Source organism: Phacochoerus africanus, chromosome 9, assembly GCF_016906955.1.
Source record: "Phacochoerus africanus isolate WHEZ1 chromosome 9, ROS_Pafr_v1, whole genome shotgun sequence".
Lineage (NCBI taxonomy): Eukaryota > Metazoa > Chordata > Mammalia > Artiodactyla > Suidae > Phacochoerus > Phacochoerus africanus.
Window position 1 is genome coordinate 623,186 of NC_062552.1, and position 23,595 is coordinate 646,780.

Genomic DNA, 23,595 nt, shown 5'->3' on the forward strand with positions numbered 1-23,595 from the left:
TTGTGTCTAACACAAAGGCATGGACTTGAGTCAAAACTTCAGAATGATGTGTACTCTGTTCAGAAATTTATCTTTTTAGCCAAACTCTGCCCTGGAAAGCACCGAGCACACCCGCCTCACCCTGAGCACACAGGACCTGATCTCCTTCCTCTTGTGAGCATGTCTAGAAAGCATGTTTTCCCGAGTGAACTGACTCGTTCAGGAATCTTGACTGCTCCTTCCCGAGAAAGAGCATGTTGTTGGAAACCGGCTGCAGGGACACAGACAGGGACACACACAGTGTCATCAAGTCAGGTTTTCACATCTAAGAAAGGAGCTCAGCAGAGACGGATGTGAGGGTGGGGCCTCCAGGTTGGGGGTGGGGCCTCCAGGCTGGGGGAGGTCCCTCAAGGCGAGAGGTGAGAGAAGGCCTTCAGGTGGGGGGAGGGCCTCCAGGCTGACCCAGGCGTGGATGGGTGGCACTGCTCCTGCCTTTGCCCAGAGGAGGCCTGGGAGCTGGAGCTCCTTTCTCTTGCTTTCTCCTTGTTTTTATTCCAAAACGGATTCCTGACCCCAAAAGCCAACTACACTTCCTCCCCTGCTTCCAGTGGCATTGCTGTGGTGCCTCCACGTCCCTGCCTCCTCGACGCCTCCAGACGACGTGGGCAGCCGTCCGTCCAGACCTAGACTCAGAGCGTTCCCACCACGACTAGCAAAACGGCAGCCCTGGGGGTCTGGGGGGACGCCGGAGCCTGCGCCCTGGTTGTGCTCTCCTCCCACACGGGAAAATGACGCGGAGGCCACGTTGCCTCCCGCGCCGCTTCCACAGGGGCCCCCGCAGAGGCTGAGGGATGCTAGTCTAATCTGTGGGCAACGGTTTGGACTCGCATGTCCAGGCAGGGGTGCCGGGCGGCCGGCTTAGCGGGAGCCGTGGCTGGTGCCCCCTTCCCGCCTGGGCATCTGCCCTCACGCTCTGAGGCCAGGGAGGGCGCGCTTTGCTGCCACACGTCCCAGGGACCCAGCTTGGTGCTGCTCTTGGACTCGCCTGTCCCTCAGGCCTTCCTGCTGTCAGGACCCTTGAACCAGGCTCCACCCAGCTCTTCCAGCATCTTTGGCAGAGCCCTCAGCTCCTCATCTTTGCGAGGACCGGGTCCTGGAGGCTGCGGGGAAGGAAGCTTTGCTTCCCGGCAGTGGCTGGGGATCCGCTGACGAGGACCCCCCTGCCGACCCAGGGACCTTCTGCCCCAGGCTTCAGCAGACGCAGCCCGGCAGGAGCTCCCTGACCAGGGCGACTCCTCTGGCCTGGGTTTCACATTCAGCCACTGGAATAAAGAGGCCTGGAGGCCTGTGGCTAAGATAGCCAGTCAGAGAACACGTTCTGCAGGAACCTGGTGACGAAAGGGGTCCGGGGCGTGGCAGCCCCTAGGACAGGGGGAGCACCAGTCTCTGCACCCGCCCCCAACTCGCAGAGGCCCCCTCCCCTCGAGAGCCTGATAATCCCCCTGAGGGGTCCTGGGGGGAGGAGGTGGGGAGGGACCCCACCAAGGGGCGCCACGCCTGGCTGTGGTGGGAGCGGGCGCTGGGGCAACAGAAGTCTGCCGGGACCTGCATGTGGACCTGGGGCGAGGGCGCAGCCAGGTCCTGACGTGACCCCCAGCTCGGTGTGCACCTGGGGCTCAGACTCAGCGGTGTGTGTGTACGCGTGTGTGCGTCTGTGTGTACATGACACCTGAGGGGCCCAGAAGGCCTGCCTCGTCTGGACCCCAAGTGTATTTACGCTTTCGCCATTGGAGGCCCGCCCCTCGAGCTTAGACATTAACAGCAGGCTTAGGGTAAAGGGTGGGCCCGGCTCCCACTTCACGTAGACGCCCCGACGGCTTCATCCCCTTCTTCCCCTCTCAGAACTCGAGCGCCCTCATGACCTGCACCGAGGAACGTCCACTGTGCCGCCAGCCCGCTGGGCGGCGGCCGGTCTGGGAGGAAACCAGCTCTCCTGGCCCCTCGCAGGCACCTGCCATCCCTGCCCCTTGCAGTCTCGGTGATATTTTTGGATTTGACACCAAAAGCACAGGTGACCAAAGCAGAAATAAACACGTGGACTATGTCAGAGGAAAAATTTCTTCAGAGCAAAGGAACCACCTTTGAAAAGGCGGCCTACAGACCGGGAGAAAACATTTGCAAATCTTATATCTGATGAGGGATTAGTAGCCAAAATATATAAAGAATTCATATGACTCAATAGCCAAAGCCCAAACAACCTGATCTGAAAATGGACAGAAGAGCAGAGAAGACACACAGGTGCCAACAGGCACATGAATAGACGCTCCACATCGCTACGCAGCAGGGAAATGCCAGTCAAACCACCATGAGGTACCATCTCACACCTGTCAGCACGGCCATCGTCAAAAAGAACATAAATGAGGGCTGGCGAGGGTGTGGAGAAAAGGAGAAGCTCGGACACTGTGGGTGGGAACGTAAACCGGTCCAGCCACCGTGGAGAACAGTGTGGAGTTTCCTTTAAAATGTCAGCTAGAGTTACCATATGATCCAGCAATCCCATTCCTGGGAATTTGTCTGAAGAAAATGAAGTCGCTATCTCTCCAAAAAAAATCTGCCTCCCACGCTCATTGCAGAATTATTTATAGGAGCCAAGACATGGAAACAACTTGGGTTGCTGGATGAATGAATAAAGAAAATGTGATACATGTATATAATATATGAATATTATTTAGCCGTAAAAAGTAGGAAGTCCTACCATTTGCAACAACATGGACGGACCTTGAGGGCATTCTGCTAAGTGAGATGAGTCAGAGGGCGGAAAACAATACTACACGATCTTTATTTGCGTGTGGCTTATTAAAACAAATATACAAACTTTGGACTCGTGGCGACAGAGAACAGGGAGGTGGTTCCCAGAAGCGGGAAGTGGGCAAAATGGGTGACGGGGGGTCCAAAGGTACAGATTTCCGGTTATAAAATAAGTCCCGGGAACGTAACGCACAGCATGGTGACTGTGGCTACTAACACTGCATCGTACACTTGAAAGCTGCCGAGAGAGTGTTTCTTAAAAGTTCTCATCCCAAGAAAAGAAATGGGTGACTTTGTGAGGTGATGGGTGTTAACTAAACCTATCGTGGTGATCATTTACCAATATACACACATATCAAGCCATTATGTACACACCTAAAACTAACACAGCTTGTGTCAATTATGTCTCAATGTGTTTAAAATGCTGTGTTTGGGGGGAGTTCCCGTCGTGGCGCAGTGGTTAACGAATCCAACTAGGAACCATGAGGTTGCGGGTTCAGTCCCTGCCCTTGCTCAGCGGGTTAACGATCCAGCGTTGCTGTGAGCTGTGGTGTAGGTTGCAGACACGGCTCGGATCCCGCGTTGCTGTGGCTCTGGTGTAGGCTGGTGGCCACAGCTCCGACTGAACTCCTAGCCTGGGAATCTCCATATGCTGCGGGAGCGGCCCAAGAAATAGCAAAAAGACAAAAAAAAAATGCTGTGTTTTTGCAGAGACAGGAAATACCCTCTTAGGTCCTAGCTTCCACGGGAAGAAGTATGCGTTTTCCCTGGCAGAGAAGGTTTTTCTGAGATGCATGGACCCCTGTTCTTGTCCCTTCTTCGTTCCCCCAGTGATCTGAGTACTGCCTGGAGGGACTCTCATGTTTTCTTCCCTCCACAAATACTATCACCATGAATAGCCACGCCCCGTCTGAGCCCCACGCTGACAGGCGCACATAGCCCTTCCCTTCCTGCACCTGCTGCCGTCTCGACCACAAGCAACACACAGAAAGGAGATGTCATCGGAGGCCCCAGAGGGCTCTTTAATTCGATGTCTTGCTGCAGGGCGTTTACCAAGATGTCTGTGAGCTGCAGCCAACTGCGTCATTTTTTCACTTGCAGTATCATCACTGTACCCTCACCAAATCCGTCCAAAGCCCCTGAGGGACACAAGAAAACTCTTGTCAAAATACAGAAACAAATGCCTGAAGGCACTGGGGAGAAAGCAAAGCAGGTGGACGTGTCGGAGGTCACAATGGGGAGAAGGGACTCTCTCTGGGGACACAGCATCTGGGGTGTCCTCCCAGTGGGGTAGCAGTGTGCTGGGATCAAACCCCAACTCCTGGAAGAGGACGCACCACAGTCCAGAGTCCTTACAACAAACCGACTGCATTTCCAGAGTAAAATTCAACATCAGGCATTTGAAGAAACTCTAGAGTTTCCAGGAAAACTGATCCAGGCTGACCCAGATGTTGTAATCAGCAGATAAGGACCCTTCCGTTCTGCTCCAGGACATAAAGGAAATCGTAGTCATAACTAACGAACATCTCGGAAGCAGAGAAGCAGACAGTTTACGAATCCAATCAAAGTGCTAGTTCTAAAACATAGAATATCTAAAATGAAAAATTTACTAGGTGAGCATAACAAGATCGTGGAGCTGACGAGAGGAAGATTTGGTGAACTTGAATCAACCTGTAGAAATCAGCCAATCTGAAGAACAGAGAGCAGAAAGATGGACGTGAATGCCACGTCATGACAAAATCAGAGGGCCTAAAATGCATGCGGTCCCTGTCATCAGAATCCTGGAAAGAAAAGAGAGAGGGGGAATGGCACAGAACAGTTGAAAGATTAATGCAAAAGCTTTTCCAAAGTTGATGAAAGACATAAATGGACATATCCAAGAAGCTCAAGAGTCCAAAAACTTTGGAGTCTAAAGTATGGAACATCCTCATTCAAATACTTAGCAACACTCTTTCTTGCTTTGTGTGGCATTAGAACAGAAGAAGCTATGACTGTTGAAATGCGGTTTTGCCTCTGATTACCTTGAGGTTGTCATGGAAACCATGTTTCTCTCCCATCCTCCTCCTTGTTCTCATTGAATATGATCAGAATTCTGTCTTCCTTCGAGGGTTTAGCTGTCCCTAAGTTATTTTACTTTAACACACAGGAATGTTCTAAACTCTAAAACAAACATTTGAAGTTGAAATTCTATTGAACTTAGAAACACGACATTGATTTCAAGGAAAGCACAAATTTTAGATGTCATCAAAGAAGGTGCCTACCTTTTGTTTCTTAGCTTTCAGTTGATCCCACAGGATAATCTTTAGAATGAGCCCTGAACATCGGTGGCTTCTTCCTTCCAAAGGAAGATCTTGATTAGGCAAGAGCGGGAGCCGGCCTGTTTGTTTTCTGCAGCTTTCCTCTGTGCCCTGACACACAGCAAGGAGTGTCTGGGCTTTGCCCCCTGGCTCTGCTGGGAGTGTGTGTCCTTTGAATCAGTGCCTGGTGCCCAGGGCACACCTGATCACCAGAGGGTGAATCACTGCCCAATCTGTGGTGCTTTGGACAGTGACTAGGCAGAGGCACTTGGTCGAGGAGCCAAACAGACAGAATCCAGTGCCAGCCCCCGAGATCTTTCCCCAGGACCAGAGCTCCATTCTGACTGCTGGCTCCTTCCCAACCGACCCGAAATCAGCCAACAGCGCAGGAGCTGGAGCATGGCCCTGGGGACGTCCCACAGAGCAGGCTGGGGACAGCAGTCTCCCTCCTCTCCCTGAGCATCTCTTTATTGTTATCAAAGTTATTTGGAGGAATTTGAAAAACGTGCTGTGTTTTGCAGAAAGGCGCGGTTGCCACAGGCTGTGCTGGGGGTGAGTCAGACGCTTCAGCTGCTTCCCTCGCTGACTTTGGCAGAAGGTCCCTTTCTGCAGGGAAGAGTGAGCATGGCCGCTGGGCCACGTGACCTTTCCTCGGCGTCGCTGCTAGTGCCAACTCGTAGTAAGTCGGGCGCCTGACTTAGTAATAGTGATGAATCCATTAGCGTTGACGGGCGCCTGGAGTTCACGGTGAGCGGCCACGGTCCTGTCGTGACCAGCACAAGTCAGGTGGCGGTGACGTCTCTACAGAACGTAGAGCAGGAATCAGACAGTGACGCGTGGTGATCAGGAGGATGGATCTGAGCTAAAATTAGAAATAGTTATGGCTTGGCAATGAAACCTTAAATTGCTGTAAAAAAGAACAGTAAAAAAAGAAGAAAAAAAAAACCCACCTCCCCGTGGCATGATTGAACTCCTCCTCCTTGGTTGGAAGCACTCTTCCCTAACAGCGCAGGGCATTCAACGAGAAATGCCAGAATCCCACCCCTGGGTTAGTCCGCCTGTTGGCAGGGCGCCCACCTGCTTTGAAGCCTAGTGTATTGAAATTACCACACAAACACCTGAAGGATTTTGAAAAGCGATTCATGTGTCTCAGGCCACACGCACACGCTTGGAGAAAGGCAGGACCTGCCCCTCTGACAGGCCCAGCCGCGCCTTGAGCTGGGCACGAGTGGGTCTGCGCGGACGTCGACCGGGAGAGCCGAGCGGAGGCTCCAGGGGCTTCTGCCGGGTAAACACGAAGCTGCTGGGGCCTGGCTGAACCGCACAGGAGTTCCGCACCACCAGGTGCCTTTGGGGACGGTCTTGAATAGCATGACTCGCTTTGCACCCCGCGGACGGGATTTTTACAAATAGCCTTCTGCTCGGTGCGACCCAGCGAGCTGCAGAAATCCCTCAGAGACGTGACCCAATTGTGGCGTCAAGAATTCCAGTGACGCCTGACTGGTCTATTTTCAATCCCCGAATCACTCACGCGGGGGATACTCGGAAATCTGAGACTCTGCACCATCGGTACCAGGAGAATGATTCATTGTAAAAGATCCCAGACTGGAAACTTGGTAAGTTTTGCACAGAAGGGCCGTGTGCAAACTTTGGCTAACTTTAGTGAGTCAAGAGTGGTATTGCAGCCATGCCCGCTCAAGGGCGGGGAAAGGCCCAGAAGGGGAGGATGCCTTTGGGAGGACGCCGAAAGCAACACCTGTAAACGCTGCAAGAACAGACCCAGTACTTTCCCAGACCTAGAAAATATTCTCATTATGTGAAGGGTCAGAAATGACCCAAGTTAGAAAAGGGCTATTTGGAAGCAGGAAAGCAGTTTTCACAGCTAATCAGCTACCGCGCCTGTGTCAAGTGTGAAATCCAACATGCTACAGCGCTGACCTTGTTATGCCAAGGTGAAGGTCACACCTGAACACCCAAATTCAGTCAGGTCACTCCACTGCTTACCTATACACCCTCCTTGACGCCAACCCAATTACCTGCTCTGCCGGGGTCTCATCAAGCCCCAAGCACCCCCCCCCCCCAAACGCAGCACCTGGCAGGGCCAAGTCCTGGGTGCAAGAGCCTCTCATCCCCAGAGCCTCCCGCGGGCACCGGTTTGGTCCCCACACCTTCCACCTGGCACCACACACACTGGCGGCCGGAATGAAGGCCACCTCCTGAAGACCGAAGGCCAGCGGGGCTTCCTTAACCAACTGCTTTCACCAGCTGCACTCAGGTTTAAAACCCTTTTGGCTGATGCTCCAGTTGCGACAGGCTGATCGGAAGGCTTGTGAGCAGACCTCCTTCTGATCTCTGCGTTTCTGAGTTTCCCACCACAGCTCCAGCCTCCTCCAAACTCTGTGGCTTCTAAAAGGAACAAGACCTTCAAAATCTGCACAGCACTGATCAGGAGCAAGTTGACTTTTGATGTATGACGTCGTCAACCTAGGCACTAAAATCCACAAATGAACCACATGATTTATAAATAGGAGATGTCTAACCTTAGAGTTTCTGATGAGTTGAAACGAATTCCTTTTCCTCCTTGACCAATTGGTGTCATCTCCTGAATCCTGACCTGTTGAATAAATGAGCCGAACTTGGCCTCTGCGGACCTGCCCCCAGGAACTTCCTCCCTCCACGAGGAGACCCACCAGCTCAAGAGCCTACGGGCCCCAAACTCGAATTTTTATACATCCACTTATTCAAAAAATAGCCCAAACGAGCAGATGTGTGGCCGTTCAGAGAGTGTCTGCTTGCACCCCGCCCCCACCCCAAAGCATCGCCGACATTTGGTTTGGGCAGAAGCGAGAGAAAGGAAATTGCGCCGACGCTGTCAGGAGAGGCTGCGCAGCAAACCTCTCCGCCCAAACCGGGAACACAAACAGACAAGAAATCAGCCAAAAGAGTGACCACCCCGACCCGCCTGCCATCGACAGAACCTGCCAGCCATCGACGGCAGAATACACAGCCTTTCCAAGTGCATCTGCCAGGAGAGGCCATATTCTGGGCCACACAACAAAGCATTAAAAGCATTCGGGCTGCACAAACTGTGTGCTATTACCAACCCCTCTAGAAAAGCGCAAAAAGAGAGAGTACACACTGACTCATCTTCGAGGCTAGTGTTATCCTGACAGCAAAGCTATGTGAAAACTTGACAAGAAAAAATACCAATATCGCTCATGAACGCAGATGCAAATATTATACATATATGTACATTTATATAAGATTGGATTTGACTTGCTGACACTTTGTTTAGAATATTTGCATCTGTGTTCATACGTATATGCATATATACATACAAATAGATATACAGGCACACACATTTTGACTAAATGAGGTTTAACCCAAGAAGGCAAGGTTTGTTCAAAATTCAAAAGTCCGTCAATATATTTTACCATGTTAATAAACTAAGAAAGAAAACCCACGTGACAACCTCAGTGGACACAGACGCATTTTACAAAGTCCAGCCCCGCAGGACACTGGGGCTCGGAGGGAGACGTCTCCACTCCAGGAAAGTGCACCTAACAGTGAAATGCGAAGCCTTTATTCCTGAGAGCAGAAACAAGAGAAAGGTCATGCCTTGTCCCACTTCTGTTCGCTGTTGTCCTGGACGGGCCTTTCCTGCAAGAAAGAGAAGTCAGATGCACCCGGGTGAGAGAGGAAGAACTAAAGCTGTCTGTCTTGGACCCAACATAAACCACCTCTGTGGACCAGTTCATGGGCTCAAGAGAAAAGACACAAGAACTAAGAAGAATGTCAAGGGTGCTGGGTACAAGATCAATACTGAAAAATCCGCACTTCTATATGCGAGCAGCCCTCCATGTCCACGGGTTCCATACCCTCAGATTCAGCCAACCACAAATCGAGAATAATTTTTTTTTAAATCCCAGAAAGTTCCAAGAAGCAAAACTTGAATTTGCTACGTGCGGGGAACTGCATCTGCAGCATCGTGTTTGTAAGTATTTGCATAGCATTTCCATTGTATCGGGCATTACAAGTAATCTAGAGATGCTTTGAAGTATAAGGGAGGATGGGCGCAGGTTCGATGCAGGCACCAAAAGCCGTTTTGCCGAGGACCTTGAGTGTCCTTGGACTTGGCGCCACGGGGCTCTGGAGCCATCCACCACGGGCTGCACCAGCAATGAATGAGGAACAAGTGGGGATTTTAACTCAAAACGCAACCCCGTTCCCAGTGTCATCATACTTACAAATAATCTGGCACTAGGTGTTCAAGACCTAGAAACGCTGCCTGAGCAGAGCCCAGTCCTGAGTCCGCGGGAAGATGCACCTGGCTCGCGAGCCGGAGGACTCCGTGTTGTCAGGATGCCAGTCCTCAGCGGAGCTCCATCCCCGAGGCAACCTGGCCCCAGCCCCGCAGCCTTTCTGGCAGCTGGGTGACGCCTCTCCCCACAAGCGTCCCGTCCAGCCTTCGCCAGCCGCTGAGACGACACTCAAAGCCCAAACCAAGGAAGCCTAACCATGGACACGAGACACACTGACAGCCGATCTTGGCCCATTCTTTCTTCCTCCACATGTCACTAATTAGTCCTTTTTTCAAATTTTGATTTTGATGAGTCTGTTCGTAGGGACAAAAAAAGGAAAGCATGTTTTTGACAGGAAGATGATCGGCTCGCCCAGAGGAAGCTGTGAAGCCAGGTTTGGGATCCGCCAGAACGGGAGCACGTGGTCTGTGCAGGTTTCTGGGGCCGAACCCTCGGGCTCCGTGGGGCCCCAACCGGCAGTCACTAGCCCCGTGAGCGTTGGGGGCTAGAGGGCCGCCTGGGGTGACACGCAGGGCTCTGGACTGTGAGGGCGACACCTGGGCGCCCCTCCGGCCTCCCAGCAGCCCCCCGTCCACAAAGCCCTCTGCTCCACCTCCTCGGGGCAAAAGCAGGGTGTGGGTGTGATGGACTGAGCTCTCCACTCTGTGTCCACTGACAGGGTGGCCGCCTCGCTTCTTGAATTGTACACACCCCTCCTCCAGGAAACCTTGGCTCTCTATGTCCTGCAGGTGTATGGTCACCTGTTTATAAACGACACAGGTGTGTATGTTCGACCATATCAATATATGACATGGATTGTACAAAGCTGCAGAAATCACTTCTTTAAAAATGAGATGAAGCCAAACAGACGTGCGGACTTTGGAGCAGGTTCAAGGCCAGGCCTCGCTGCCCATCACTGTCGTCAGACAGGACAGAGTGACCACGTGAGCAGAGGCTCCTGAGGCCACGCTGGCCCTGAGCATCAGGTGCCTTTAGATCCCTCCTCCTTTAGGGGGACCACAGAGCACATGACGTTGAGACCATGGCACTAGAGTCTCTCTTAGGTTCTTCTGGCCCATGAGCTGTCCCGTGGAAGAGACCAGAGCAGATGCTTTAACAGCTGGAATACGGCAAAGGCAGCAAGGCCCCTGAATAGACCACTTCTTTTCATATCAAAATTATCTGAAGGAAAACACCCAGCAGGACAGTCAACACTCAGATGAGATGCCACCCTTAACGGCGCCTCTGGCACCTGGCGCCCAACCGCCTGTGTCCCTGGGCCCCGGGTCACCCACTCAGGCCGCCCTCGTCCAACCGCCGATTTAAGAAGGAAGGGGACACAGCATGCCTCTCTCGCTCCGGCGTAGGGGGGCCTGCGCCCGCCTCTGGCCAGCCCCCGCCACCAGGGCTTTTGTCCCAACTTCCCCAAGGAGATTCAGGAGGGCACCAAAGCAAGGCTCCAGCTTCCTGACGGGGCAGTTCAGCCCTGAAGTCAGGTCTCGCTGAGTCACGTTTCCCTCCAGGGCAAGTCTGGGAAGGAAAGGAGGCTTTTCTCCAAAAGCCAGGGTCCGAGATCAGCAAACAGCCTCCAGGCCGACTCAAGGGTGCTCCCAGGGCTCTGCCAGCCCCCGGGCCCCAGGACGCCCGGCTCCCCAGCAGTCTCTGGGGAATCCTGACACTTCCTCCTGCCCAGGAGGGTTGAGGGGGTGACGTGGGGCCGGGGTGCCTGAGCTCCAGGTGTAATTATCCTTACACATCGGGTGGCAGCCCCAACATGCTCACCGCAGCATCAACACGCTGTGCAGATGACAAATGCTTTGTGCTGTGCTGCCCGTGTCCCAGCCGGTCCAGCACGGCCGCACAGACCCGGGCCCAGCGAGCCCCCGCCTGTGGTTCCGTCGCCCTAAAACCAGCACATCCCAGGCTTCCCAGAGCTGGTGGAGGACCAGAATTAATGGCTGCTGGAGACAAAGCCACATCGTTCGTGCCAAGAACTGCGCCCTCCACAAGGAGGCTTAAATTCTGGAAGACGCTTGCAAAACAGTCCCCCAGATTGCCAGGCCCAGAAATGAAGTCACCAGATGCCCTGGAGGCGGAGGCCAAGACCAAACAAAATAGGACCCACGGGGGCTCGGAGAGGAGCTGGCGTTTCCTGAAGGAGGCAGGCGTTGCTGTAGCAGCTTCACCCTCTCGACTGCCGGCAAAGGGGCAGGACCCAAGCAAGGGCTCCCTCGGAGATGCCCTGGGCAAGGGCACACACGGACACGCACACAGAGCCATGCACACGCATGCACACGTGGACACGCACACACAGGCACACATACACAGACGCACACAGACACGCACACATGCTGACACACACTAACACAGACACACTGACACTTGCACACGGACACACGCACACGTGGACACACGCACACATGGACACACACACACAGACACGTGCACACGGACAGGCACACAGAGGCACACACGCAGTCAAGCGCACGCACACACGCACCAGACACACACACGGGCTTAGAGGTGGGGCTGCGAGACCCTGGCCGCTTCCTCGTCTCCCAGACCCACAGTGATCCTCCCTGAGGGAACGCAGGACTCTGCTTGCTGGCGGTGACGCTGTCGCCAGGAGCAGGAAGCAGGGTGGGCGGCCAGGTAGCGATGCTGCCGTCTGACCTCCGGCAGGGGGTTGGGGGGCGCCGGCCGGATGGCCCCAGGGGGCTGCCATCATTGGAGGCCTCCTCCTGCCCCCGGGGCTGGGCAGCCCAGCTGTGGCCCCTCTCCTCTGGGGTCACAGTCCTGGATGCCCGGAGAGCACATGGGGACAGCAGGACGGGGGCCTGTGCTTGCAAATCGTCCTAAATGGTCACGGTCCGTCTGGCTAGTGGCCACACTCCAGCTCCCAGCTCCAGAGGCCTCCCTCCCCCAGAAGCCTCCCTCCCCCAGCTCGGCCCCCAGGGCTCAGAACACGGCATCCTCCTGACTCCGTCATCCACACCCGTGCCTGCCTGCGGGTGAAAGATGGGGGGACCCTGGCACTGGGTCGTCCATGAAGAAACCCCAGGCGGAGGCCACGTCCCGAGCTCCCGCGGGCAGGCCCGGCCGTCACCACGGCACCCTTCTCGCCCCCAGCGCAGCCTCTGCAACCCCCGGCCCCCCAGGAGGCGTGGGCGCCCCCAAGGCTTTGGGACCTGCCCTTGGCTCCTCCCTGGGTTCAATGTGGGCACTAACAGTACAGAGAACAGCAAGAGAACTCGGAAAACGGCCCCTGGGGCCGGACGCGAGCGCGAGAAAGCAGCGCCAGCCAGACCCTCTCGGGGAACAAGGCATCCACCGCGTGTTTCTGTCCCCTGATTCCAAAAGCCCACCTCGGGGTACCTGGCAGAACAGAGGGAGCAACCAGAGGAAGCAACCAGCGAGGCCTGGAAAACGAGGGGAGAAAATGACACCGGGGGTAACCCGCGGGGCGGCCGCCGACGGGCCCTGAGCTGCGTCCCAAGCCGGCCGGGGTCACGCGGACAAGGAGTAGCTTCAGCATAAATACCACGCTTTGTATCCTAGAGGGAGCGCTCCACTAAGTCCATGCTGCGTAGACGCTGTCCCTGAGCCGCCTCCCGGCCCCTCTGGCTCCGGGTCCCTCCCTCCTTGGCCCCCGTGTCCTGAGGCAGGGGCTTGGCTGGAGCAGGCTGGCTGCATCCCAAGCGAGGGTCCAGGCCAGGGCTTCGCGGGTCCAGGGTGGGTGGTGAGGACGATGGGGGCGGAATTCAGGGCGGTGTGATCACTGGTGATGTAGCCTCACACGTCCCTCAAGAGTATCTGCAAACAGTGCGTTCAGGACACGCACGTGTGTTGAGTGTGTGTGTGAGTGTGCGTGTGTATGTGTGTGTGTGTGTGTGTGTGTGTGTGACATACAACTGGTCCCCTGAGGTTTTCCCTTCAGGTTGTACCTGCAAGTAACTGTACACAGCAGGGTCCCGGGATGCTTTCTGTCAAAGGCCAGAAACCCTCAGGGTTGTGGGGGTCCGGCCTCCGCAGCCCCAGAGCTGCCCTCAGATGCACCTGCAGGAGCTGGCTGCCCCCATCCTCAGAAACGTGGGGGCTTCAGCAGCCGTGGCTCTTTCTTGAACTAAGACTCTAGAAACAAGAGCAGAAAAACCAAAGCGTCCAAGCCTTAGAAAAAGACACTGAGAGTTTGTGACCCCAAACTCCCCACTTTGTGCATGGAAGAGCCGCGCGCCCCTCTCAGGCACTGTCCGAGACCCTGTGGTTTACGAAGCCCGAAGTGCTGCGTTCGGACTTGCAGGAGAAGGCCTGCCAAGCCTGCACTGCTCATCCCTTTGGACCAGACCTGGGACCCGCGACCTGGCACGTGGCTGTGGGTCACACCGCTCCCTCAACACGTTTAACAAAGGGCCATTTATCTATGATGGACTCTGTGTTTATTAATGTAAAACCCCAGAAGGGAACAAACACGGGTCTAATAAGTAGAATGGAGTTAATTAAGGCAGCTCAAGCAGTACTCCTCGATAGTTACCTCTTATACAAACATTTGCCCAGAATGTGGACTCCGAGCCTCCTAGAATGCCAATTCCACTTTATCACTAATTAGGGCAATTATTATCTTTGCTTGGGTAATAGCTGCTCTAATCTTCCCCCAAATAAATTACATGCATATGCAAATACACATCAAATGCCAAGGTAGTTTTCATCCCTGACCTTTTCAAACTTATCTGAGCTTTGATAAGGGCGGGGCTCTTTGGGAGAAGCAGCAAAGACCAGGTGGTGTGAACCGCCCCCGCCCCCCCCATGAAAGACAACAGCCAGTGACATGAAAGCCCTGGCTGAGTGGTGAACCAGAGGCGGGCATTTGGTGCAAGAACTGAACGCAGGTGAGGGAACGAGGAGCAAATCCAGCCCATTCTGAGGCTGGGGGCATCCCAGCCGCCGACACAGCCTGAGCGGGGGCGTCTTAGCTGCCACTGGTAGCAGTGAGAGGTGGCAAATTCTCAAATGGTAGGACTGGATAATTGTTCAAAGAGAGTTTAAGGGACGAGGACTTGGAGACACTCACCAGGGTCCCCACATCCTCCGAGCAGATCACGGCTTCCCCCCACTTCCCACCAGAGCCACGTCCACCCCACCGACACACATGCCAGTGAAGGCTCTGCTCTAAGGTCACAGCAAGTCAGACAGGCACGCAGGTTACAGCAAAGTAGGACGTGGTCACTGAAGAGGGGGAAAGGCCCCCGCGAGAAAAGACGAGACCCTGAGACCCGAGGCCTGGGAGGAGCCGCCGTCGGGGCAGGGGCCAGCTGTGCAGGTCTGGACCACGAGAGACGCCCCACAGCCTCGGGGGGGCCACAGGTGTAAGAGGGAGACTGCACAATTCTGAGGAGAAACTGCGGAGGTGGGGGGGGGGCTCGGGAGGCAGGACGCGCTGCAGGGACCGTCCAGGGACCCCAGAGCAGGAGGGCCAAGCTTACCAGGTGGCCACCGACACAGAAAACTGATTTTGATACAAACACCAAGACCACGTTTGGCCCAGTGTGACCGCGTCCAAGCTGAAACGGATCATCACGACGGGGGATTCTTATCCTCAACAGAACCTGACACACTCACAGACCTTCGAGCACACTGACAAGGGGCGCCATCGTGCTGGGGCTCGTTTCCAGATCCTCTTCCTCAATGTCATCCGAATTCTCCGTCCCGGCGTCAGTGTCCTCAGCTGCTGTGGAGGAAAAGCAGATACGCTGGAAAGACGATGACGAGGGCGCGGGGGGTCCAGGTCCGGGGCAGACGAGCCAAAAGGGACAGTGACGTAAACCACAGCTGGGCACTTGGGTCATTTCGCAAAGTGCCAAGGGAACCACTGAAAGATGTTTAAGCTCCAACAGTCGTGGCAACCCTTGGAGTGACGATGATTTTAACATCAGACACCGCTACAGCTGGAGAAGCAACAATTCCTCCTCTTGAGTAAATTAGTTGAAATTGAAGAAAATCAGAGTTTCCACTGTGGCTCCACAGGTTAAGAACCTGATAGAGTCTCTGCGGGATGCAGGTAGGATCCCTGGCCTCACTCAGCGGGTTCAGGACCTGATGTTGCCGTGGCTGCAGCGTAGGTCACAGATGCGGCTCTGATTCGACGCCTGGCCCGGGAACTTTCCTATGCCATAGGTGCAGCGGTAAAAGAAATGAAGAAAATCACTGAATACTTTGAGAAATAATTACACATCTCCCTTCTCGGGTTCAAGATCAGAAAGACAGGGACAGAGATGCTAAGGACGATTCATCACCAGCCGTTTCCATGTTGACAGGAAGAAAGCCCGTGTGAGTTTTATGTTAAAGGATCATAGGTAACATTTAGGAATGCGAGGCAGATTAAGAATCCATATGCTGTTTTTACAAAAATAAGCATGGAGAAAACACACAGAATATGTCAGCCTGCTGCTTTCAGTTGAGCAAAATACGTACACGCGTGTGATTGTACCGTGACGGTGGCCGTCTTTCCAATAAGCAGAGTGTGTCACCATTTCTTCTCTGAACCCACAATTAATCTGTTTAATTACAAACATTTCACCTTGTGATGACTTGACAAGTATCCACTTCAATTCGGAACCAAACACAGATGAACCGAATTAATATCGTGCTTCCTCATTTAATGGCCAAATTCATCTGAAAAACGTAATTAAATAAGCGCTGTTTTAAATGGACAATGCACCTGTCCGTCCCCCTCCCCCCCCCCTTCCTAAATGAAATCTGATGGAAGAGAATCCAAGGCTTCAAATCAAATCGGCCCGAGATCACTCATGAGTAAAACGTAAACTAGCTCCCAGACCTTGGCAATAAACTCCTCAGAGACAGGTGAGCGCTGGCCCCTGGGAAAGCCTGCCGGGCGAGATGGAGGCTTCTGTGCTCGGAGGCAAAGTGACCTACGAGCCCCGGAGGGTCAGGACTGGTCAGCCAAAGAAGGATGTCCCCAGACTTAGAGGAACTATGCTGCAGTGTGGATCCCAGAGCTGAAAACAAAACGAAGCTCTGTCCTTGTTTGGTGTGACACAAACTTGTTCAGCATATGCCCAGCGGCAGGGACGTTTTTCAAGGGACCAATTCTTGGATGCAAGAAGTGCAATGGAAAGAAAGTGCCTGGGTTGATCTCCAGCCGAGCTCTCGAACGCTGAGCAGCGAAGCCTCCTGCAGGTGCCTCCGGAAGAGCAGCGCTCTTTCTCTCATGGTGCAACTGGACGCGGCCAGGCGGTCAGCGTGCTGTCCTACAGCGAGGCGGGTTCGGGGTTCCTTGCCTTCTCAGGGCCTCACTGCGAACGTGTCCCCTGGGGGCACGGGGCTGGTCCACACGGGGCACCTGGAACCCTGCCTCGATGTTCTCTGCTCCCTCCACGAAGCCCTCCCCTCTCCTGACACCTCCCGCCACCCGAAAAGAAGCCCTTCTTTGGCCAAACCCGGCCCGGAGCTGAGAGACGAGAGAAGAGGAGGCGTCGTTCTTTCTCCTCGGAGACACGTCGCCACATAGGCCGCAAGCCTTTGCCTGCGTGGGGCTGGGGACCCCCAGCAGGAAAGCCGGCTGGGGCCAGATGCCGTCCTGCATCTGCCTGTGACCCCAGACCCCCGGCCAGGCTGCCACGGAGGCCGATGAAGACGCCCCACCCTGGCGAGTTTCACCAACAGGGGAATGACGGGTTTGAACCCCTTTCTGCCAAAACGGTGGTTCTCCAATTCGGCGCACATCAGAATTACCTGCGTGCCGAAATACGGTGACAGGAACAAGGACAGCCGGCTTCGCTCGGGCCCTGACTCCCAGGCGCTGTTGGAATAGCTCTGCTTTAACTTCTCTACAAACAGTAAGGGCTAAGCAGAGGGTGCTGCCGAGTGCGTAACCACCAGTTCTGTGAAATCGCCAAATCCCCAACTCCAAGCATCTGCCTATTTCTCTGGTGTAAATTCTCCTCCAACGGCCGACTCCAGGCTGCAGGTGCATGGGGAGAGGCCCACGGCTTCTGTCACCCCTCCACTGACGGGGACAGAGCCACCAAGATGTCCCCCACTTTCCAAACCAGAGTCCTCTGTGTGAGCACAGGTGTCCTGACAAAGGGACAGCGGCCACCTCTCAGCTCAGAGACCAAGGGACAGCGGCCACCTCTCAGCTCAGAGACCAAGGGACAGCGGCCACCTCTCAGCTCAGAGACCAAGGGACAGCGGCCACCTCTCAGCTCAGAGACCAAGGGACAGCGGCCACCTCTCAGCTCAGAGACCAAGGGAGCCCGGGCTCAGGTGGGTGCTTATTCTCGGCTGAGCGAGTGTCAGCCCCAAACCATGGAAAGAATTTGGACCTGGGGGAAATGAAAGCGAGAACACGAGGCCCAGAGGACATCAAAACTCCCCCCCGGGATTTCATAGTGAAAATCACATTTGACGGTCTAGCTGCCCCTCCCCCAGCCGCCAGGGGAAGAAAGGGAGCTCCAAGCCCACGGGCCCTGACAGCTTCCCCAGGACCGTCTTTCTCAAACTTTCCGGACTCAGGACTCCCGCCCACACTCACAAATGACGAAGGGCCCAGAAGAGCCTTCGTGCGATACACGTGTAGAGGTGAGGTTTCTAAATATTTATTAACTCATTCGTGTCAAATAAAAGAGGAATTCATTACACGTTACCATCCATATCCTTATCAGGAAAAACTGTTTTCAAAACGAAAAAGAGGAGTTCCTGTCACGGCGCAGTGAAAACGAATCCGACTAAGACCCTTGAGGTTGCAGGTTCGATCCCTGGCCTTGCTCAGTGGGTGAAGGATCTAGTGTTGCCATGAGCTGTGGTGTAGGCTGGCACTGTAGATCTGATTAGACCCCTAGCCTGGGAATTTCCATATGCCAGGAAAAAAAAAAAAAGCAAAAAAGAATTACCTTCAAAGAAATTTTAACAAAAAAGTGTTCCAAGAAAATAAGAAAAGGGACATCGTTTTACGCTGTCGCAAGTCTCTTTGGTGTTTGCCTGTTAAGGAGGGTTGGACTCACGTCGCTTTGCGCTCGACCTTTTGAACACTGTGCAGTCTTGGTTCAGGTACGTGGAGAAAATCCAACCTCACATACATGTTCACATGGAGGGGGGGGTGTCAAGGGCCTTTCCAGATGCCTGTGGACGTCTTCTCACGCTGCATCACTGCTGGAAAGGAGTCGGTTCTCAAAGACGAGTTGTCACACGGAATCAAAGCAGCTTGCGGCCGCTTCCTTGAAATGCACTGCCTGCCTCTCCTGTGTGATCACAGGCGGGTCCCTAAAGCCCAGCATCTCCACCCGTGGCCACGCGTCCCTGCCCTGCACCAGCAACTCTCAGAAACCCGGAGCACGGTCCTTGTCCCCGGGAGAGGTTGCAACACAGACGGTGTTTAGGGCACAGGCCTTGAACCCTGCCGCTTCGCAGCCTCTTCGCCTCTATTAGTGGGAAAATAATAGTACCCCCCCCCAACAGCTTACGACCATTAAATGGGGTCATGCTTTTTGAAGGGTGCTGGCACCGTTCCTGGCCCTTGAGGGACCCACCCTATGAGCCGCTTTTAAACCACAGTTGAACAGCGGCTCACGGTTTAAAATGTCAGACAGAGAGATGTTCACTTTCTCCTGCCTTCACACGCCGACAGACGCGGAAAATTGCACCTGGAGCGCATAACCGAGCCGGATGGCGCCCGGTGTAAACCGCCGACTGCGGGTTATGTAAACTCTGCTGATTTATCAGCGAGGGAGTGGCAGGTGGAGGAGCAAGGCTGATTTGTTCCTGTCCGGGACGAGGAAGAAGTCATGATTTTCAAGTCTGACCATGTCAAGTGCTGACGGTTAAACGGGCAGGCCTCCTGCGACTCCCCACAAGCAGGCAGGGCAGTCCTGAGCGGAGCCTTCTTGCACACAAGCCGCTCCTCCCTGTCCCTCGGCTGCAGCCCCCGCCCCACCCCCCCACAGGCTCCAAGCACGGTGACCCCAGCAGCCCTCCAGCCAAGCACTTCTAACCCAGGTGTCCCCGGCTGGGCTTCTGACAGACCACAGGTGGCCAGAAGTGCCGTTTGGAGCAAATGGATAGAAGCATGTATTTGTGTCTACAAAGGAGGAAGAGTAGAGAGTGGACGTCTATTCACTTGTCACAAAACATTTGCGAGATTATCAGCTAGGAAAGCACTTAGCTTCAAGGAACAGAAAGCTGACTATTGTGGCTTTGAAAGAAGGCTTCAATCTTCAAACCACAAGTTTCAGCATAAACAGCCGCCAGTGTTGGTTCTGTAGCTGAGTAATGCCCTGATTCACATCTCTGTACCTCTTTCGCCCTTTCTCTCATGGTTGCAAAATAGTTGCTGCAGCTCCAACCATCACATTCACATTCAAGGCATAAAGAAAAAAAGACCACACCAGCCACACCTGTCCACTTTTATCAGGAAAGAAGGAGCATTCCCAGAGCCCCACACAGCTTCAGGCTTGTGTCTAATTGGCTTGAAGTGGGCATGTCATGTGACAAATGCGTCTTCCTGGAAAATTAAGTACCTGGGCCAACTCCTCCCCATTACTTTTTGTGGTTCCACCAGCAAGGAGGTAGGAGGAGTGCAGTGCAGGTAGCAGACTCCAGGACCCCGTCTCTGCGCGAGTCCAGGACCACCGCCGTCACTGCCCGCACCTGCTCTCACCCGGCTCGGCCACCAGCACCGAGGATGAAGTGAGTCTGGACGGGGTCGCCGTGAGGCTGCTGGTTTTTCCAGCGTCAACTGGGATAAATCCTCATTATTCTGCAGACACCAGGATTCTCATGATTCTCCCCTGGGGACCCTGTGGCCGGAGGCCCTGGAACATTAGGAAGGAATGGTCGAGAACAAAGGAAAAGGGAACCAGCGTCTGCCCCAGGCTCTGTGCACGGGTGGGGAGATGGAATAAACAGGGAGGCGGGAGCAGCTCCGGGTCCCAGGCGCTGAGAACAGCTGTGGTCTCGGGAACTCCCTGAAAGACGCGGAAAGATCTGCTCCGAGTCAAACACAGGCTGTGACACCGTTTATTTTGCGGGGCCACCTCCTCTTTTAGGGTCTCTATTCAGGGCCCAAACTTGGTCACATTAAACTTTTGGCAAAGCAGGTGGAGAAATGGCTGCATTTGTGGGCGATCTTGAGTCCCGGCGGTTCGCCAGGCCCGGGCACAGCGGGAAACGCGCCCCAGGCCCAGCGAGCCTCACTGGCGCTTCGCAGGCAGGCGAGCTCCCGGGTGCTCCTGGGTACCCAGCTAGGGTAATTTTCCAAAATGAAGTGTGAAGACCACACGATCAGAAAGCGTTGGGGCGACCGGCTCCGGGCGCTCGTGGAACAGGCGCAAGGCTTTGTCCCTCCTCCTGGGGACCGGCTCCCGGGGGCGGGGCCGGGGGCAGAGCGGGGCTGGGGGAGGGGAAAGGCGCCAGGAGGAGGCACCTGCGCCCATCGGCAAATCCAACAGAAGGCGCGGCGCCGGGGGGGGGGGGGGGGGGGGGGGGCGTGTCTGGCGGAAACCCTTCCCCACAGGGGCTGAGAGGGACATGGGACAGGTGGGGGGTTCAGAGATCCGAGTCAGTGGATGCCCAGCCCCGGCCCCTCGCCTCCGCCTCAGGCACCTCATCCTGTGGCTTCAGGTTCACGAACTACAGACCCATCCCCCAGCCGATGGACTTGAACTCGCCCACGTTTCTTCGTGGGGAAGACACCAAATTCCACTTCCAGAGCCGCGCATTCAACACGTTCGCAACGCCACTCCCTCTGCGGGATGGGAAAGCCTCTAACGAGCGCGTGGTCATCCCGTCCCCTAGAGTTTTAAGGTCCCCGTTCTCTCCTGCCACCTCTATTTGGATTTCTTTCCTCTGCCGAGTGTACCAGTGGCTCTGTTTGCTGGTTTCTCCCCGACGGCTTCTCCTGATTCCGGCGGCGGAAGCCCTCACACTAGGCCTGGAATCAGAGCACCTGAAAGCAGACGCCCGGTCACAAAAATCCTCCCAGACGGCCTGCCCAGCGTCTGTGCCAATGCGTTTTTCTGAGAAGCTGGTAACGTTCAGCTGATTCTCAAAGGGGCTCACCTCCTTGGAAAGTTCAAGAAAATTCTCTTCCATCAACAGACTCCAGACCTCATTGGAGCCATTTTGCTGCCATAACTCAATAAAAAGTTCAAATGACTCTAACTTACACTGGGGTGATTTGGTAAGTCTTGCAGACTTTTAAAAAATCAATTCAGTTTGAAAGTTAAATAATAGGACAACTTTGATACTTATCTCTAGCTCTAGGAAAACGTATAAATCATATTTTTATTCTTTTGAAAAGTAAACGGACACTTACAGGGAACATCAGGCAATTAGTTTACTTTAAAAGTTGTAAAAGCAGGGGTTCCCTTCGTGGCTCAATGGAAACGAACCCGACTAGGACCCATGAGGACGCAGGTTCAATCCCTGGCCCCGCACAGTGGGTTAAGGATCCGGTGCTGCAGTGAGCTGTGGTGTAGGTCATAGACTCGGCTCAGCTGTGGTGTAGGCCAGCGGCTACAGCTCTGATTTGACCCCTCGCCTGGGAACCTCCATATGCCACGGGTGCAGCCCTAAAAAGCAAAAAATAGAAAATAAATTATAAAAGTTATAAAATCAAATGCTGTAACTTTCCTTAACTGATAATTTAATTACCAAATCCTCTCTTTTGCAGGTAGGTCAAGGTAGAGACATTTAACTTCGCCCAAATCCCTGCACACACCGTCAGACCCCAGGCCACTGGTTTATTGCACAAATGCAGTCAGCTAACCGGATGGCAGGGAACAAGCCAGATAACTAATGTGGAAACCAGTTGACTCGGCATCGGATAAGCTCGTGGTCACGAAAAATGATACGGGCAGAGGCGCTTTCTGAAAACGAGAGGACCCCGCACTGTCTGCGGGGGGGGGGGGGCTGCCTGATTGGACAGACAGGAGGGACAAATGGGACCACGGGACTGACCCAGCCTCACCCTCCTGCTCCTTCCAGTCTCTGGGTGAAGCCCCCTCGTCCCCCGCCGCCCCTCCTGAGGGCCCGTGTCGGGGTGTCGCAGCGTCACTTGTCATGCTGCTCTGTAACGACCACAGTTTGTTTCCGGTTCTGGCTGCAAGCGCTTCTCCAAGGACTTGTGTTTCTGAATCAAGCGCCAGAACTGGTGCCCAAGAGAGGCTTTGGCTGAACGAACATAAACCGTGAGCAATAGAAGATGTAAGGAACCCAACGAGTCCTGCCTCATCTTCTCTTGAAAATCCCAATTCTAGGATTTTTAGGTGCTTTCCACGAACGGAGCGAAGAGACCGCGATGGAGCCAAGAGGCCAGAGCGCGGTCTCCACCCCGGCCAGCGCCCAGAGGCCCCCGCTCATCCACACTCAGCACCACCCTGGGGGACAGATGCACCCCGCAGGCCGCAATGCCCCAGCCCTCGGTCCCTCTGCTGTTGGTGATGGGAGCCTTGCCCGGCAAGGGATTCGTACGCTGTTCAGCTTCGTGGACGACTCACGCCTGAGTGCGGCGGGTTTGTGATTCAGGGGAGGGTTTAGGCCCCAAGAAACGGCTGCCCGTGTTGTGTTGCATCCTCAACAGCTGATTGGCCAAGTGATGGGGTTTCCAAGAGGCCTCGGATGAGACGCTTCGAGGCAGCGGCAGCAAAGAACAAGGTCTGAGTCTTCATCATTCAAACAAAGCAAACACTGCCCGGAGCAGTCGTCTCCGCAGCTGCCAGCAAAGTGGACCCCCCAGGCAGGGCCATCGCTCAGGATCACCTGCAGCCCCCCTGGAGCCGGGTCCCCACTGGAGATGGCACAAGGCCCCCAAGAGCCGGTCCTGAAATTCAGGATAGTTTCCAAAGAGCCCCCGAGAAGCCCCATCGTCCTGAGCAGAGGACGGGGTGGCAAGGCCAGCTCTCCAGGCATGACAGCTGGGGACTCTGAGCCAGAAGGATTGGGCCTCCTGCTCCTCGCAGCCCCTCCCCCGTCCCTGGCGCCTCCCCTGCGGCCCACGTACCCTTGTGGCCTCTCTTGCATCTCCGTGAGATCAAAGGCTGTGCTGATGTCAGCAAATCACCTCTGATGAGAAAAGCCGGCAGTCGCACTGTTGCTTTACCTGGATCACAGGGCGGGGGGTGAAAGGAGACTCTATTGGAGACAGGCTGGAGTGGAGTCGCCCCTGCTCCTGCCGGGACCTGTTCTAAGGCCTCTAA

The 23,595-nt window shown here is 54.7% G+C and overlaps 1 long non-coding RNA gene across 1 annotated transcript; it reads right to left on the minus strand.

Moving 5' to 3' along the window:
• Window positions 1-3,783: 3,783 nt before the first annotated feature.
• LOC125136350 (uncharacterized) lies at window positions 3,784-23,595 on the minus strand. Its single transcript, XR_007137162.1, has 2 exons — window positions 23,400-23,595; window positions 3,784-5,946 (listed from the first exon to the last, which is right to left on the minus strand). It is a non-coding gene; the product is annotated as an uncharacterized LOC125136350 (long non-coding RNA).